The sequence below is a fragment of the Chaetura pelagica genome, unplaced genomic scaffold (genome assembly GCF_000747805.2).
Source record: "Chaetura pelagica isolate M959 unplaced genomic scaffold, ChaPel_1.0 scaffold954, whole genome shotgun sequence".
NCBI lineage: Eukaryota > Metazoa > Chordata > Aves > Apodiformes > Apodidae > Chaetura > Chaetura pelagica.
The window spans coordinates 272,561-279,186 of NW_009952907.1; positions in this window are offsets into that span (position 1 = coordinate 272,561).

Here is a 6,626-nt window from a genome sequence, read left to right on the forward strand (position 1 = left end):
GGAGGCCTATGGCTCTTGGCTTGCCTGCTTTCTAACTCCCACATGGCCCTAAGTCTGGACTGAGCATTAAATGCTGCTCTTCAGCAAAGGGATAAAGGAAGACAAAGACAAACAGGCTCGTCTCTCAGGCACCTCTTGCTGAATTGCACCCAAACCTGAGCTGCTTGTAGAGCCAAAACAAAGATAGGGAGGGATTGGCTGTTGCTGGTTCTAGTGGAGAACTGCAGAGCATGAAAAGGACCTCTGCGGTTCTGGTCCCACCATTAACAAGGGAGAGGAGAATAAGTGATGTTTATGGAGCTGCCCCTACTGCTTTTCACAGGCAGAACAGCTCTTTACATGGTTTGCACTGCAAATAAGCTGTGCCTGCTTAGCACAGTGCTAGAGCTGTCGGGTTATCAGGCATTTCTTTTTTACACAAAACAGTGGGCCAGAGCTGTGACAACATACAACCTATAAGCAACTCTTCATCTTTTCCCAATAAACATGTTTTCTAGCACATGCCCTACAACACAAAGCCAAATCTGAAATCCACCTTCTAGATTTTTGTTCACAAATAAGATTCTGACATTCGGCTTCAAAATCCTCTGTCTCCTCACAGCTAATCTCTAACATACTGCTGTTATTTCTTTAAACTGTTTAATTTTTTTCATTCAAATTAATCCTCGTAACTGTGGCTCCCTCTTTTAAATTATCCAAGCTGGTATCTGCTTCACTATCAAGAATGTAGCCACACAACCCAGGGAAGGGACTGCAGCTTCAGCAGTGCCTTTGGTAACTCAGCAGGGGTTTCCTGCACTGAGCAGTGGCTCTCATGTGCCAGCTGCAGGCACTCGTACAGTTTGAATCATTTTAATGTAACTTGCTCTCTGCTACCACCCATTGTCTTCTCAGCTTCAGTGATCTTTGGGCTAGTCTAAGCTCATGGGTATGTGATTGATTTATTTTTTTTTGTATAAACTACATTAGCCTGAGTGCTTTTACAGTACTAGGCATTCATTTCTGCCCGCATTTTTCAGTACCCCTCTGGACTCTTTTGCATCTTTCCACAGTTTAGTTAATTCATTTTGATATTAAATGCAAAATGAGCATGTATGTGAGGCATCAGTGCAGAAGAGCTACTGTGCATTAATGTCACTGTGGTTTATTCTCAGATTTTGAGAGACTTTTTTTTGACTGGTACTTTCACCTCCTTCAAATTAAGTACCATCAAATACACACACACTTACTACAGTGAGAAACTAGGGGAAGAGAAGATATTAATTAATTTTAATTTCTCTTTAATGGAAGAGGTCAACGAGAATGTATCTTATTTCTCTCTGGGAACCTCAGAAATATAATTTTAGCACCTTCTCACATGTTAAAGGGATCTACAGTGCAAAAGCCTCCTCAAAATGCAGATTTTCTCTTAGTTTTGTTTAACAGTTTCTGATTCACATACCTAATGTAAAGTTTCACTTAAGGTTTAATTAACTTAGCCTACTGTGTGAATGTAACTGAGGAACACCAGTTCTGCAGTGCTACACTTCACAGTAGCTGGAGGAGGAGACAGGGCTTACTTTGTTACTGCAGCATCTGTTGCTTAAGTCTACAATTTATTCCTCAAAGATTTTTTCTAAATTTTCTATTTCTCTCATTAATTATAATTAACTATGGTTAATTATAATTAACAAAATTATGAAGTCCGAGAGTATGTAATTCTGATCTCCTGGATTCCTTTAGCCTCTGAAAAACAGAACTAATATTTTGTAATTTCCTTTTGGTTTGCTTGGAATTTTTAAATCTACTTATCTTTCAATTTTATCAGCTTCCTTTTAATGAACACAGCACAGCCCTCCTACTTCACAGTGAAGAGAGATAAAGAAAACATCAGTCAGTATGTCAGCCACTCATTTGAGCCACTTAACACTTTTCTCACAAAAGCTGCCACAGTAATTTTGCAAAATCCAGTCTCTGTAAAACGTTAGGAAAACATCACATTGTTTTAAAGATCATGTATGTGTTAAGATTTCGCCAAAGTTCATCCCACTAGCCAGAATTATTTAGACTGTTTTAAGCATCTTTATTCATGTTAAAAAAAGAGTTGTTGTCATGGTTTGACTCAGGATCAGCAATTAAACAAGTGACAATGCTCTCAATTGCCTCCCACCCAGATATGGAAGGAGAGAGAGAGAACAAGGAGAGAGACTTTCTGGATTGAAAACCAAACCAGACAGCTTTAATTAAATACTAATGATAAAAGAAAATATGTACAAATACATACAAGTATGTGCAGGTATGTGCAAAACCCCTATCACCTTTCCTCATCCCCACCAACTCCCATGGCACTCTCCCCAGCCGTGAACACTCCAAAATGTCCCAGAGCTGCTGGAGAGAGTGGCAGAGCAGACAGGAGCTGAGGGGAGAGTTATGAGGGTCAGGAATGCACGAGCCCAGGGATTAGTGGTGATGGATAGACAGAATCCTCCTCAGATGCTGGCCATGGATGGAAGAGAAGAGGAGAAGGAAGGAAGAGACTTGACTGTGATCCCTAACATTATATATGGGATGGAATACCTCTAGCCAATTTTGCTGTCCATCTAGTCCACTCCTCCCTACAGAAGGGTTGCAGATACCACCCTTCTGCTCCTTTAGTATCCGAAGCAGTAGATTCAACAAGCAAAGTGTCCTTGGTCTTTTGGCAGCAACATAAACATTCCAGTATTATCAGTCCACTAGGAGGAAAATTCATGTGCTCCTTAAAGGGAGTTCACTGAAGGGGGGGGTGGAAATTAAAAAAAAAAATCAGTACAAGGAAAATTGGCTTTATCCTGGCTTAAACCAGGACAGCTATGAATGGCATTCAGGGAAGAGCCAGGACAGACATCACTGGCCAGACACAGGGCATGACAAGCTGCTAAGCAGAAGCCTGTTTGCACTCAACTGGCCCCTGTTATTCCCTTTTCCCCCTTGTTTGCCCACACTTGCTCCATCAAACCACCATGATACCTCCTTTTCCCCCTTTTAGGTCCTTGCCCTAAATATCCTAGAACATGGATTTGTACACTCTTTAAATGGTCTTCCCTGGTATCCCATCCTCAGCCCATGCCTCTGTAGGTCCCTCAGCATGATGTGACTTGAGGGCTTGCCTGGGGGACCATAGGCTGGCACCTCTTCTGGAACTGCCCAGAGAAGGGACAGGGCAGGGAGCTTTGGGGACTCCAGTTACCGTATCACGCTCCCCTGCCCTTGCTCTTCTGTGCTCATAAGATTTGAGCCTTAATCCCATAACCTAACATTCAGCTATGTATAAGTAGGCAGACTGTACCACTCCCTCTCCTAGCACAGCATTTCCCATCCATGTGTCACTCCCTGGGCAGGCTGTGCTCCCAAAGCAGGAGACTTGCTGCTGCTGCAGGGTACCTTCTGAGGGGCTTCTTGGTCTGTGTGGCTGTGATGTGCTGAGCTTCACAGCCCCATAACATAATATGAACACCAGTTTAAAAGCAATTCTGTCACCGTGATCTCTCCACACACCATCCTTTTCCCTGTAGCACCCCTTGCAGCATGTCCTGAAGGACAGCCAAAGTAGATCATGCTGTGAGCACAAGGTGGAAGCTTTTCCATTTTGGAGCAAAATAAGCTGAAGCACCTTTCTTGCTGTGAAGATGCATATGATGCTTTTATGAGGGAACTGTGAAAATGACCTGATTTTACTACCTTGTGTGTGTTGTGGTTTCCCCGTAGCATACAGTAATTGAAACAAAACAATTAAGGCTGCTAAGAAACTAAAAAACAACTTTTAGAAACCTTATGGCTTGTTTTTAAACATGAGAGATCCAAGCATAGGGATTAGCTGCTGTTACTTGCACTATCCAATTATGTTCTAACTTCATGTTTTCAAGAGATTCCTTCATGGACATAAGGTTGAAAACCTCAGATTTGATGTTGAACTCCCATATTTGCAGATGCTGGCCTTTCAGCATGGGAGTTGCATGTATATGAATATCTGCCTTGATAAACTCTAGCAAAACTGTTTCTATATGCACACAGGGTAGTTTGCACGCACAGAGGCAGCCAGATGGAGTCTGTCTACCCCCATAATAACTCATCTTCCATATAAGGGTCTGTTTTGGTAGAGTCATGGCATAATTTAGTTCTCCCTGGAGATCAAGCCTCCTGCCCAAACCAGACCTAACTTCAAAGCTAGATCAGGTTGTTCTGGGTCTGTCCATTTCATTTTGAAAATTTTCAGTGATGGAGAATTCACCACCCCTCTGGGCACCTGCTCTAGGCCTGGACCACTCTCATGGTTATTTTTAAAATTTAATTTAATGCATACAGCTGGAATTCCTCTTGATACAATTTGACTGTTGACCTTTCACATGACACCTCTAGGAATAGTACAGGTCTGTTTTCCATACAGCCTCCTGTAAGCATAGAAGACCACAGCTTAACCACCACCATTTACCTCCTCTTCTACAGGAAGAACAGCCCTAGTTGTACATAAGTCATGTGCTCCAGCCTTATCACCATCCTCTGGCTGCACCACTAAGCATTCTGTATTTTGCTGGCATCTTTCGCACCAGGGAAGCCTTAACTGAACACAATACTCCTGGTATGGTCTCACAGTGAAGGGGATATAGAGGAAATAACCACTTCCCTCAGCCTGTTGGCTACACAAGCAGAGCCAGCAGGCTGACTTAGTCTTCCAGGCTTTCTCTTCACAGCTGCCTCCAGGCCCTTTTCTGCTGCTTTTTTACCACCCTTTCTCCCATCTGTCCACAATCTGACTGTGCAAATGCTTTGGGCAATATTGGCTAAAGCCAAAGAAAATGACATTGACTACTAACCTCAGAACCATGACAGGTGATCCCACTGGTCAGGCACAATTTGTGCTTTGTAAATCTGTGCTGGCTGTTCTCAGACACTTTTTTTTTTCTTTCATATACTTAGAAATGGCTGCCATGAGGACTTGCTTCAAATTTTCCAGGGACTGAGGTGAGGCTGACTGGTCTGTGGCTTGTTGGATCCTTCTTCTCACCTTTTTGAAAGCTAGATGTAACACTTTCCATTTTCAAGTCATCAGGCACGTCCCTTGAGCACCACAACCTTTCAAAGAAGCCAGAGAGCATACCCTGCCAGTAAAGACAGAGGTAAAGAAGAAACAGTCTCTCAGTCTTTTTTACTTTCATCACTAGGTCACCCACTTCATTCAGCAGCAGGCCCACATTTTCTTTCATCTTCCTTTTGCTGATGTCTCACCTGTGAAAACTCTTCTTCCTGCCTTTACATCCCTTGCTGGTTTCAGCTTCAGTCAAGCTTTCCTGTTCCTTGTACCATTTCTATATGCTTCCCATGGGCTCCTGCCAAACAGAAACCTGTTCACTTCCCTGAAGTCCAAGGCAATTACTCTTGTACTTGTCTGCCTCTCTGTGCTTAGGACTTTTAACTCTGTAATCTCAGTCACTGTAGCCAAGCTTGCCACTGACTATTGCATCTGAGCACTTCTTTATTGCAGGGTAGCAGGTCTAGAGTATCCCCATTCCTCCTGTCCAGCACCTATGTGCAAGGTGGTCCCTGACACAATGGAAGTCTCCTTGCTCGTTTGTGTTCTGCCATGTTGCTCTTCCTCCAAATTGGAGGTGGTTAAAAATCCCCATGAAAACCACAGCATGCAATCTAAAGACTTCTTCAAATTGTTTAAGGAAGGCTTCATTTTCTTCCTTTTCTTGAGCTAATGGTCTGTTACAGGTGCCTACCACAATATCCCCTTTGTTGGCCTCCCCTTTAGCCATGACAACAAACTCTCAACAGGCCTGTCTCCATTTATGCTCTGCACATTCAGACTGCTTCTCTGTGAACCTCCCTTCCTCCCTCCATTGTTTTCCCTGCCTGCTTGTTAAGCTTGTGTCCATCCATTGTGGCACTCCAGTTGTGCAAGCTATTCCAAAATGTTCCTGTCATCCCAGCAATATCACGGCTTTGTGACTGCCCAGGTTTCCTCTTTGTTTATTCTATCGCATATTTGTTTGTGGAAAAGAACTTTAGATGATCCCAGTCACCCTGATTTTTTGCAGCAAGGGATGTCCCTCCCTCAGACTTTCCTGTGTGTGCTTCCTTCAACTCCCACACATCTGCAGGCTTTGGTCTCCACACCCAACAAACCTAGTTTAAACTCTTTGCAAGGTTAGCAACCGTGTCAGCACAGATAACTGACTTCACCAGGTGCATCCTGCCTTTTCTGAGCAGACCTCATTCCTCAAAGAGTCGCATAGTCATAAACAACCCTAAGCCCATGATACCAGCAACATGCTAGAGGTGAGCTTAGAAAAGGAGCAAACAGGTCTGGTGGGCAGGAGAGTGTCTTCATCCCTTTGCAGAAAGCAGTCCCTCACTACTGTTAGCTGTCTCTCTCAGCCTCATGGGCTTGGACATCATGGCCTAGATGCACCCCCTAACAAAACTCACTGCCTGTCTTGTTGTCAGGGCTCTGCAGTTCTCTCAGTAAGCATCTGCAGCTGGAGGAAAAAGCTTTCTTGTTTTTCCCTCCACAGGAATCCCAGCTTGCCCCTCGTCAATCACCTCTGGCCTCCCCCTCCTTCCATGCAATGGGGCACTGGGGTCCTTGCTTTTACAATGGCCAC